Source organism: Sapajus apella, unplaced genomic scaffold (genome assembly GCF_009761245.1).
Source record: "Sapajus apella isolate SASKATOON/1434 unplaced genomic scaffold, GSC_monkey_1.0 scaffold31, whole genome shotgun sequence".
Taxonomy (NCBI): Eukaryota; Metazoa; Chordata; class Mammalia; order Primates; family Cebidae; genus Sapajus; species Sapajus apella.
In genome coordinates this window covers 16,307,406-16,319,950 of record NW_022436971.1, presented here as the reverse complement: position 1 = coordinate 16,319,950, position 12,545 = coordinate 16,307,406, and the positions used below count along the sequence as shown (strand labels likewise).

At 44.1% G+C, this 12,545-nt stretch overlaps 1 protein-coding gene across 5 annotated transcripts in view; it reads left to right on the top strand.

The window, feature by feature from the left end:
• Positions 1-12,545, top strand: part of ASAP2 (ArfGAP with SH3 domain, ankyrin repeat and PH domain 2) — a 188,903-nt gene that overhangs the window by 3,560 nt on the left and 172,798 nt on the right. The gene's annotated exons all lie outside the window — the stretch shown is intronic.

Below are 12,545 nucleotides of genomic sequence, written 5' to 3'. Positions count from 1 at the left end.
GGCCAGGCTGGTCTTGAACTCCTGATTTCAGGTGATCCACCCACCTCGGCCTCCCAAAGTGCAAGGATTACATGCGTGAGCCACTGCGCCCAGCCTCTAAATTACTCCTTTGTCAGGTTGACCTGGGTTCAAGTTCAGATTCCACCATTTGCCAGCTGTGTGAACTTGAGTGCGATGCCTAACATTTTCTCATTTTCCTCAGCTTTAAAATCTGGATAATAATACCTGTCAACTTCAGAGGATTGTGGTGGGGGTTTAGTGAGATAATATACAACATAGAAGCTGCCAGACAATTGGTTACCAGCTTATATAGTGAGTCCACAGGCCCCAGTGAGGGCTTTTGGAGTGAGGTGGGATTTATATGGGGGGAAGAGTCAGGAAAATGGCTGAATGGCTGAATGGGCGAGTGAATGAAACACTGCTGTATATCTGTTAACCCATGTATACTTTTAAGAAGTTTGTTGTCCTGGCAGCGGGTGAGAGCATATCTGTGTTTTATAATTTTCACATGACCACCTTCTCTGATTCAAGTAATCATTTTGTACAATTTTAGCAAACTTAGCAAAGTCTGGTGCTGCAACTAAAGTCTGCCCCATGCTTTTGGAAATAATGGAGAAAAGCAGTTGTGACAGAAGTTTGAAAAGTGAGGTTTTTTTCTTCTTGTTTTTGTTTTTTTCAAGCCTCTGAGTAATTTGAAATAGTCTCAAAATAGGGAAAAATTGTATACCTATCTGGAATATTCATGTTTTTGGTTAGACCCGCCTTTATAGAACCATCCATTCTGCCTTGCTTATTTGGCATTGATGTAGTTTTAAAAATAAATTTGATGTTGACTCGTAAGTATTAAAATTTAATCTGCTTCCTTCCGGGGTCATAATTCTCTACTTTGTTGTCCTTGGTTACCTTGACAATCCCATTGCTGTCACAAGCACAGGGTTCCAACTGCAGGGGTGGGGTGAGCATCTGGGCCTGCTGACTCCCAGGGGCCCTGCCGTCCATGGGGCCAGACGCCTCCTAGCAGTGGCAGTGGGAACCAGGCCTACGTGCTTTTTGGCAAGAATGTGATTCTGAATGTTAGCCTTTTGTGGCTTGTTTGAAAAATAGCTCCTCCAAGTCCCCAGATAAACAGATTCCGGGTCTGTCCTCAGAAGGACATCACCTTCTTGCTCAGGCAATTCATTTTTTTGGAAGCAAGCCTTGATGGGTCAAACAGGGCCACCTTTTTATACTGTGTTCTGAAATTTGAATTTCAGAAAATTTTGAATCACTTAAGGAAGGAGCCATTTTCTCTTCATTTGTGAGCCTTCCTCCCTGTCCCCCACTGAATGCTGAATTCAGTTTCTTTCTTAGGGTCAGCAGTAGAAGCACTGATGCCACTCCTCGTGGCTTCCAGGTCATGCCATGCGCTCAGGGTCTCTTGAGTCATTCAGTGTGTTAGGCTGTGTGTGAGGTGGCCGGAATAGAACACCAGGAAGAATACCTTCTCTCTGAAGGAAGCTACAGTCCAGTGAGAGGAACAGAATCCTGTAAACGAATCAGTGCAATAAAATGTCATGAGGACCACGTCTGTAGGAATGGCCAAATTCCTTAGGATGTGCAAGGGCGCAAGTGGTCCCAGTGCCTGGGGCTGTGATGAGGGAGGGCCTTGTATGATGTTGTACCGTTGAGTCTTGAAGTCCAGGCAGTTACCTGTGAGTTACCAAATGCGAAGGCACTAAGCTGGTTCATCACGGTCTTCCATACCTGCCTCCCTGCCTTAGGTAAATATTGATCTACCACTGAGGTGACAGCCAACTAGGTCTCTGTGGTGGCATTTTCATAGTCATCTGATCTGCAGAGGGCTGCTCAGGCCAAGAATTTGGAGTGATCCTCAGTGCTTCGCGTGTACCCCACATTTCTAGGCACCGGTGCCTCCTTTTGTGGAGCATATACCTGGGTTCTAGGCCCGCACTGTCTGACAAGGCAGCCTGGACGAATCCAGCTCTTAGTGGCCATATCGCAAGCTCAGTAGCCACTCATGACTGGTGGCTACTATATTGGGTCAGCAACCAGCGGCAGAGGCATCACTTGGAAGCTTGCTGAAATGCAGAGCCCCAGGTTCCACCCAGGACGTGGATTTTTATGGCATCCCCATGTATACCATAGACACACGAGAGCTTGAGAAGCACTGTTCTAGACGGAACCCTGGCTGCACGTAGGAGTTGCTTGGGTGTTTGTGAAGCAGAGGTGCCTGGCTCCACTCCCTAAAATTTTGACTTAAATTGGTTTGGGTGGGGCCTGGAGGCTTGGCATTTTTTAAAGTCTCCTCCCAAATAGGGTTGATAATAAATGATAAGCAGACAGTTATGTAATATAACCTTAGGCTGTAAAGATAAGTGCTCTAAAGTCAAGTCATGCATAACATGGGGATAGAAAGTGGTTCTGGAGATCAGGAAACTGAAATCAGGAAAAGCTTCTCAGCAGAGGTGACATTTGAGCAGGCTGGAATGCAGAGAGGAAGCCAGCCACAGAATATATGGGAATAGAACAGCTTGGGAAAAGGCTCTGAGATGCCCGTGGGTGGGATCATGGAAGGACTGAAGGAAGGTCGGGGTGTGGGGAGGAGTGGGCAAGGGAGAGAAGGATGAGAGGCTGGCAGAGGGGTGGGCAGTGCCAGGTCACACAGGGCCTTGTCTGTCTTGGGGAAGGAATTTGGATTTTGTTCTGGTGTGATGGGAAGCTGTTGAAGGATTTTGAGCCAGGGAATAACATGGTCTGATTTACATTTTAAAGACTTCACTGTGGTTGTTCCAGGGAAAATAGACTAGTAGGAAAGAGAGAGGAAAGTGAGAGACCAGTTGTGGGGTGAAGGGCTATTGCAGTCATCCAGGCGACAGGTCTTGGACCAGGATGTAGTTGGGGGATGGTGATAAGTAACCAATTGAGGTCCACTGTGCAAGAAGAGGGGTCCGAACCTACTGATGGATTTTCATTATTGTGTGCTGGTGGCACAGAGGTAGACCCAACAGAGTTACTGCCCCAGACAAGACGATAGCCAAGCTCAGTTCATCTGAGCTCCTGAACAGGCCTTCCAGCATCCCCATGGTGAAGCCAGTGCTGTCTGGCGCTACTTGTTGTTAGCATCCAGGCCAGCTCTGTGCTGCTTGATGTGACTGGTTATAGGACTTGTGTTGGGACCAGTCCCAGGGTCCATCAAGGAAGGATTGAAGCGTAGCTGCATAGGCTGGGGCCCAGGGAGAGAGAGGTATGACTGCATAGACTGGGACAGTGGGTTCTGATCATGCACCCCTCAGCTGTTTCTAAGCAGACAACAGCAGGTGATATTTCTGGGCTTTGTCAGATGCCTGGGATGCTGTGCCCCTTTCAGCTCCCCAAACACTCCTCTTTCTTTCCCTACTAAAGAGAGGTGACATCGTTCTGTAATATGAACCTGCCTCCTTTGCTTATGTATGTCTTTTCTGTGTAATGTTGCCTCCAAGTGGATTGCAAGGGCCTTCCAGGTACTTTTCTCTCTCTCTCTCTCTCTTTTTTTTTTGAGATGGAATCTCGCTCTGTTTCCCAGGCTGGAGTGCAGTGGCACGATCTTGGCTCACCGCAGCCTCTACCTACAAGGTTCAAGTGATTCTCCTGCCGCAGCCTACTGAGTAGCTGAGATTACAGGCGTCTGCCACCATGCTGTGCTAATTCTTGTGTTACTAGTAGAGATGGGGTTTCACCATGTTGGCCAGGCTGATCTTGAACTCTTGACTTCAGGTGATCCGCGCACCTCGGCCTCCCAAAGTGCTAGGATGACAGGCGTGAGCGGCTGCACCCGGCCACCTGGCCAGGTACTTTTGTACCATTATTGTTTTTATCATGTCAACAATGTCTTGGAATAAATGGACCACTGACCCAAGCTGGAATGCTTGGGCTGTATTTTTAGGATGATGGTCATTTCTATGAAGGGATTTGACTGATTGAGTTTCTTTACTCATAAATGTGTATTGAACCCCTACTATACGTTGTCACTGCCAGGGGCCAGGGATGTAAAAGTGGACAGGACTGGCTCCTTCCTTATAAAGCACTTAAGAGTCTCAGGTTTTATGTGCAGTTCTGTTTTATCTTTTTAACCTTTTTCGTGCCATGGCTGCCTTTGACACTCTGGTGAAGGTGGTGTACCTCTTCAGAAAAACGTTTTAATGCATAGAACAAAATAAGATTTCAAAGGAAACTACAGTCATGCATTGCTTAATGACAAGGATGCATCGTTAAAAGATTTCTTCGTGGTGTCAACATCCTAGAGTGCACTTACGCCCAGATGGCATATAGACTACTACACACCTAGGCTGCATGGTCAGAACCTAGTGCTCCTAGGCTGCAGACCTGTACAGCATACCCCTGTGTTGAATACTGTGGTAACTGTGACACAGTTACAGTATTTGTGTATGGTAAGTATTTGTGTATCTAAACATAGAAAAGACAGTAAAAATACCTCTTATAATCTAATGAGAAGCTGTGTATGTGGTTCATTGTTGACTGAAATGTCCTTATGTGGAGCATGACTGTATATTGAAATTCAGTTAGAATATTTTAAAAATTTGTACCATGATAATAATGCTTCTTTACTAAAGCATTTAATAACAATATTTAGTGGTGAGTCTAATAAATACCTTAATTTTGAAGTACTGATGAATATAAACAGTATGAGATATTTCTAATGAATATAATGTGATATTCATATATCTTTTATTAGAGTTGCAAGTATCGCTAATATTACCATGTGTTGCTTACATTCGTAATTGGAAGACATATTTCAGTTAGACCCTAATGAAAATACAGATAAAATTTTTTTTTCCAATCCAAGTTTATGGACCCCCGAACTCAGACTGAGAATTCCAGGCTTGAAGTGGTGGATTCTTTAACAAGTTTGTTTGTTAAATATAATTATTATATTTCATAATTATACTGTCATTGCCATGAATTGGTTCTAAGAGTCTAGCTGAGAAGAGTTGCACCCTAGGCCATTGTTAGAATTATGAGGCACTAAAGTTGTCTCCTGCCTCATCCTACTGAGTAGCTGGGACTACAGGCACCTGCCACCATGCTCTGCTAATTTTTGTATTAGAAGCGCTCTGGGCAGGGAGGCAGGGAGCCATCACTGGCTTCACATCGGTGGGGTACCCTCTGTTCTTTCAGGGTTATACCTGGGCAGCTTCTCATCTGTTCCCGCAGGTTAGTTCGTATGAACTTGTGCATGCCTCAGAGTTCAGCAGAGCTGCAAACTGGACCTTCTGAGTCCTGTAATTAGGATTCTGAGCTGGGTGGTCCTTGCAACCTAGCTCTCCTATTTGTGCCTTTCTTGTTTCTCTCACACAGCATTTACTGCCCTTGACCCTGCAGGGCAAGCTCCATCGTGAAGCACTAGAAGATTCATAGGCACCACCTATCCAGAGTTTTAAGGGAGACTTTGCAGTGTGTGTTGTTTTTGGTGACGGTACTTATTTGAAATGCTGCTGCTGTTGCAAGAGTGTGTTGGGGATGTCCAGAGTGTGGTTGAAGTCAGTGTCAGTTGATATTGGCTGTTTTTTGTTTTTGTTTTACCTCCTTGTCTTGTCTTTTTTTTTTTTTTTTTTTTTTTTGAGACAGAGTCTGGCTCTGTTTCCCAGGCTGGAGTGCAGTGGTGTGATCATGGCTCACTGCAGCCTTGACCTCCTGGGCTCAAGCGATCCTCTTGCCTCAGCCTCCTGAGTAGCTGGGACTACAGGTGTGCCTCACCATGCCTGGTTAATTTTTTTTTGAGATGGAGTCTTGCTCTGTCACCCAGGCTGGAGTGTAGTGGCGCCATCTCGGTCACTGCAATCTCTGCCTCCCAGGTTCAAGTGATTCTTGTACCTCAGCCTCCTGAGGAGCTGGGATTATAGGTGCCTGCCACCACACCCAGCTACTTGTATTTTTTTAGCAGAGATGGGGTTTTACCATATTAGCCAGGCTGGTCTTGAACTCCTGACCTCAAGTAAGCCACCACGCCCAGCCCCTGTTTAATTTTGTATTTTTTGTAGAGATAGGGTTTCACCACATTGCCCATGACTGGTCTTGCACTCCTGGACTCAAGCGATCCTCCTGCCTTGCCCTCCCAAAGTGCTAGTATTTCAGGCATGAACCACTCTGCACAGCCTCCCACTTGTCTTTTCTAACATTTATTGGGCACTTATTGTGTGCCAGGCATGCTTTAAATTCTTTTTTTTTTTTTGAGACGGAGTTTCGCTCTTGTTACCCAGGCTGGAGTGCAATGGCGCGATCTCGGCTCACCGCAACCTCCGCCTCCTGGGTTCAGGCAATTCTCCTGCCTCAACCTCCTGAGTAGCTGGGATTACAGGCACGTGCCACCATGCCCAGCTAATTTTTTGTATTTTTAGTAGAGACGGGGTTTCACCATGTTGACCAGGATGGTCTCGATCTCTTGACCTCGTGATCCACCCGCCTTGGCCTCCCAAAGTGCTGGGATTACAGGCTTGAGCCACCGCGCCCGGCCCTAAATTCTTTACATATATCAGTTATTAACTCATTTAGTTATTACCAAAATGCTATAGGGTCCAGAGAAATTAGGCCATGTTACTAAGTTCATGGACCTAGCAAGTGATGCGGCAGGATTCATTGAAATTAAGCACTTTGACACAAGAATCTGCTATTTCTTTTAGCAGCCAGCAGCCTCTGCAGAGCCTGTGCCCACCAGGGCCCTTGGTGTTGCAGCTTCTGTGGCTAGCACACACTCCCTTGATGTTAGTGTTAGAAAGTTGCAGCTATTGCATTGCTGGAGTGGGTGCTTCTGGCAAATCCTTGCTGCTTCTCGTTTCCTGTTTGCCTCATCTGTCCTCCTTGCTACAGAAATTGTTCTTCTTTCCTCTCCTCACTGCTCAGCCAACATGCCCAGCCCCGCAGAGCAGAGTGGCCAGGGCATTGCTCACATCCTGGCAGAAGGCCTGCCCTGTTAATGGTGTTGTTAACGATGTCATCTTTCCACTCCATGCTGAAGATGGCTTTGTCAATAAAATCAGGCGGTTGATGAAGACAGTTCCCTCTCATGATGAATTCCCTTGTCTTTTAGGATTCTAGCCAGGCAGTCAGGATTGTCAGGGCCTCCTTCCCCAGCTTCTCAGAAGAAATCATGTTCTTCCTAGAGTTTTTTCTTTTTCTTTTTTTTTTTTTTTAATGAAAACAATACTGACGACAATGCTGACATTTCTCTGAGCTTTAATTCTGTGTTAAGAATTGTGCTGTGTTTTTGTTTTTTTTGTTTTTGTTTTTATTTTGAGATGGAGTCTTGCTCTGTCACCAGACTGGAGTGCAGGGGTGTGATCTCTGCTCACTGCAACCTCTGCTTCCTGGGTTCAAGTAATTCTTCTGCCTCAGCTTCCCGAGTAGCTGGGACAGCAGATGTGCACCACCACCCCCAGCTAACTTTTGTATTTTTAGTAGAAACGGTGTTTCACCATGTTGCCCAGGATGGCCTTGATCTCGTGACCTCGAGGTCCGCCTGCCTCAGCCTCCCAATGTGTTGCGATTACAGGCATGAGCCACCGCCTCTGACCTGGGCCTGTGCTGTGTTTTAAACTGATGATTTGATCCCCTCAACAGTCCTGAGGTTGGTCCTGTAGTGACATGCCTCCAGGTTACATGTCCCACAACCAGCAGTTGATAGTCTTGGATCCCAGCGCTGTGGGGGAAGTCCTACTCTTGTTATCTTTTTTTTTTTTTTTTTTTTGAGATGGAGTCTTGCTCTGTTGCCCAGGCTGGAATGCAGTGGCGCGATCTTGGCTCACTGCAACCTCTGCCTCTTGGGTTCAAGCAATTCTCCTGCCTCAGCCTCCTGCGTAGCTAGGATTACAGGCATGTACCACCACACTCGGCTAATTTTTATGTTTTTGCTAGAGATGGGGTTTCACCATGTTGGTCAGGCTGGTCTTGAACTCCTGACCTCATGATCCACCTGCCTCGGCGCCTCCTACAGGTGTGAGGGATTACAGGTGTGAGCCCCCAACTGCGCCCAGCCTGGCCTGTTCTTTTTTTTTTTTGAGATGGAGTCTTGCTCTGTTGCCTGGGCTGGAGTGCAGTGGTATGATCTCGGCTCACTGCAACCTCTGCCTCCCAGGTTCAAGCAATTCTCCTGTCTCAGCCTCCTAAGTAGCTGGGATTATAGGCAGGTGCCAACACGCCTGGCTAATTTTTTTGTATTATTAGTAGAGATGGAGTTTCACCATGTTGACTAGGCAGGTCTCGAACTCCTGACCTTATGATCGGCCCACCTCAGCCTCTCAAAGTGCTGGGATTACAGGCTTGAGCCACTGCACCCGACCTCCTGTTCATCTTTTCATGTCCCCCCTGCCAGTCTCCTGCTGGGCTCTCTGTTGCATGGGAAGATTCCTCTGTACCTGTTTTTGTGGGTTTCCTTAGTGCAGGTTAATGATGGCTGTTGACCGACTGCAGTCCCCATTGTCGCTGAATGTGATGGCCTGGAGGTCATCAGACACTAACCCCTGGGGAGGCAGTTGGCAACAGAGGTGTTTATTAACTTGGCCTTGACAGACCAGTTGCCCCCCTTAGAGCTGAGGGACCAAGAACACTGTTAACTGTGTGAAAAGAACTAGGAGCCACCCAGGTGGTGATCAAACCCACAGAGAATTCCCTTCGTTTCCGCAAATCTGTATTTTGAGATGGCCAATGAAGGGTGATTTATGGATGTGGTGTGTCTAGGCAGACTCGGGCGGAGAGGAGTCAGCTCCCTGTTAGGGGACTTTGGAGAGGTTTTGAAAGGAAGGGAGAATGTTAAGGCTTTGTACCATAGTCCCTCAATAGCTTGAATCTGCTACCAGCTCTTGGACCTTGGAGCAAGTGACTTCACTGGTCCTGCCTCAGTTACATCACTTGTCACATGGAGGGTTGGATGCCATGAGTTCAGTCTTTCCAGCTCTTGACCGTCCATGTCTACTGTGGTCGGCAACACTTCCCCTGCTTCTTGCCACCCTAGCTTTTTTTGGCCATCTTCTCTGCTTTTCTCTTTATCTTGGCTATTGATATTTATACTTTCCAAGAAGTTAGAGCTCAGAGTGAACTTTACCTTTTTTATCTCCTTCTTTAAAGATTCCCTCCTCCAAGATACCACTGGAGGTGATGTGGTGGTTGGTACTTGAGCTGGAATTCCAATGGGTGCCTTGCTGGTTTGAGTTTGGGCTGAATGAGGCCACGTTGATTGCCGTCCATCTTGCCTGGGAACACTCTTTTTTGCAGTCTTTGCTGCTTTCCTTGGTCTCTTAATTAAAACTTTGTTGTGCTTTGCTTCTTTGGTGAAAAACAGGTTGTTTTAATGATGATCACAGGGTTTTGTGGTCATTAAGTAACGTGGACTGTTGAGCTTTAAGTAAATACTGATTTTCTTATATCAAGGGTCTAGAAAGCTTCCCTAGATTTTGGGTGGAGGCAGTGTTCTCATCATTGGAAGATGTGCTCTCTATTATGAAGCAGTGATTTTCACATTTGCCCTGTGATTCAGTTGTGTTTACATTGTGGAGTAGAAAGACCTAGCCAGGGAGTTAGGACTTAGCCAGGGAGTTAGGAGAGCGAGATTTGAGTTGTAAGGTCATGTTATTGTGACTTTGAGCCCGTTAACTGTGTATCTGGTCTCTAAGATGAGAGATTTGGACTAGATGCTCTCTAACCATCCTCCCTGACCTAAAAATTCCATAGTTCTTTGTATTCATATATACTGGATGTGAAAGGGCTCTGGAATAAATGATGGGAACAAAAATCAGCAAGGAATGGCTAGTTTATAGTCCAGAAAAGACAACATGGTTGCTGAATCATATCCTTAAGTTATTTATTTTTGAAAAAACCTTTCTGTAGCATCCTGAGACATGTTTTTTTTGTTGTTGCTTTTTTTTAAACAAATTGAGATAAATTTACATACCGTAAAATTCACCATTTTAAAGTATCCAACTAAGTGGTTTTTAGTGTATTCACAAAGTTGTATTGCCATCACCACTATTTAATTCCAGATCATTTTCATCACCAAAAAGAAACCCCATACCCATTAGGAGTCATTCCCTAGTCCCCTGTACCCTAGTCCTTGGCAGTCACTCATCCACTTTCCATCTCTATGGATTTACCTACTCTGGTTGTTTCATATATGGAATCATACAATATGTGGCCTTTTGTGTCTGGCTTCCTTTATGTAGCCTAATGTTTTTAAGATTCATCCAAATTGTAGCATGAATTTGTATTTCATTTCTTTTTATGGCTGAATAATATTCTTTCATATGCATATGACACATTTTGTTTATCCATTCATTAGTTGATGGACATTTGGGTTGCTTCCACTTTTAGGCTATTATGAGTAATCCTGTGACTGTTTTCGTACAAGTTTTTGTGTGGACATACATTCTTAGTTCTCTTGGGTATATAACTAGGAGTGGAATTGCTAAGTCATATGGTCAGCTTAACTTTTTAAGAAGCTGCCAAACTGTTTTCTGAAGAGGCTGCATCACTTGACATTAATACCAGCAATATGTAAGGGTTCCAATTTCTCCACATCCTAGTCAACACTTGTTATTGTCTGTCTTTTTTTATTACACCCATCTTAGTGGCTGTGAATTGGTAGGTTTGATTTGTGTTTCTCTGGTGGATGACTAATGATTTTGAGTGTTGTTTTATATGCCCATGGCTGTGTGTATCTTCTTTGGAGAACTATGTATTCAAATCCTTTGCCATGTTTATATTGGATTATTTGTCTTTTTATTGTTGAGTTGTAAGATTACTTTATATATTCTGGACATTAGACCTGGATCAGATACATAATTTGCAAATAATAATTTCCAATTTGTAGATTGTCTTTGCACCCACTTGATGGTGTCCTTCAAAGGACAAATGTTTTTAATTTTGATGACATCCAGAATAGTCATTTTTCCTTTGGTTGCATAATACAGAGTCACAAACATTTATACCTATATTTTCTTCTGTTTTATAGTTTTGGTGCTTACATTTAGGTCTTTGATCTGTTTTGAGTTAATATTTGTATATGATGTGAGGTAGGGGTCCAATTTCATTCTTTTGCATGTGGATATGTCCAGTTGTCCTGGCACCATTTGTTAGGAAGACTTTTCTTCTTGAATTCTCTTGACATCCTTTTTAAAACTCTATATACTTTTGATATATTGGTTTATTTCTGGACCTTCAGTTCTGTTCCATTGATCTTTATGCCTATCCTTTATGTTAGTACCATAAAGCCTTAACTAACTGTAGGCCTTATGGTATGTTTAGAAATCAGGGAGTATAAGTCTTCCAACTTTGTTTTTCTTTTCCAAGATTGTTTTGGCTACTCAGGGTCCCTTGCGTTTCCATATGAATTTTGGGATAAACTTTTCAATTTCTGCAAAAAAGCCAGCTGAGATTTTCATGGAGGTTATGTTGACTCTTTAAACAATTTGGGGAGCATAGACATCTTAACAATCTATCATAACATCTTCTCTATGAACTTGGGAGTTTTTTTCATTTTCTTTTTCTTTTCTTTTTTTTTTTTTTTTGAGATGGAGTCTCCCACTGTCACCCAGGCTGGAGTGCAGTGGTGTCATCTTGGCCACTGCAACCTCTGCCTCTCAGGTTCAAGCGATTCTCCCTGCCTCAGCCTCCTGAGTAGCTGGGATTACAGGTGCCTGCCACCAAACCTGGCTAATTTTTGTATTTTTAGTAGAGATGGGTTTTGCCATGTTGGCCAGGCTGGTCTTGAACTCCCCTCCTCAGATGATCTGCCCGCCTTAGCCTCCCAAAGTGCTAGGATTATGGATGCGTGAGCCCCCACGCCTGGCCTCATTTTCTTGTTTTTAATTTCTTTCAGTGATGTTTTATAGTTTTCAATGTACAGTCTTACACTTCTTCTGTTAAATTTATTCCTAAGTACTTTATTATTTTTAATGTGAGTGGAATTGTTTTCTTCACACTTGATCTTGGCCAAAAGGCCGAGAAGCCATGGAATTGTTTTCTTAATTTCATTTCTGGATTACTCATTGCTAGTGTATAGAAATACAATTACTTTTTGTATATTGATCTTACGGCCTACAATTTGCTGAATTTGTTTATTGGCTTTTATAGTTTTGTGTATATGTATGTATATTCCTTAGGATTTTTAATATATAAATTGTCATCTGCAAGTAGAGACAGTTTTGTTTATTCTTTCATAAACTGAGTGCCTTTTATTTTTTTCTTATCTGATTGCTGGATTCTTAATCATCTTTAAATGTCCATTGATTTGCACAGAATAGGTACTCAATAACTTTATTGATTAACTTTGAGATTAAAAATCAGTTTTTATGTAATAAGCTGCAGTTTCTCATATTTAATGTGTTTTGTTTTATTTCTTTATTTTTTTTTTAAAGATGGGATTTCACCATGTTGGCCAGGCTGATCTTGACCTCAGGTGATCCACCCACCTTGGCCTCCCAAAGTGCTAGGATTACAGGCCTGAGCCACTGCGCCGGGGTGGGGGGAGGCGGGGGTGGGGCGGGGGGGGGGGGGGGGGG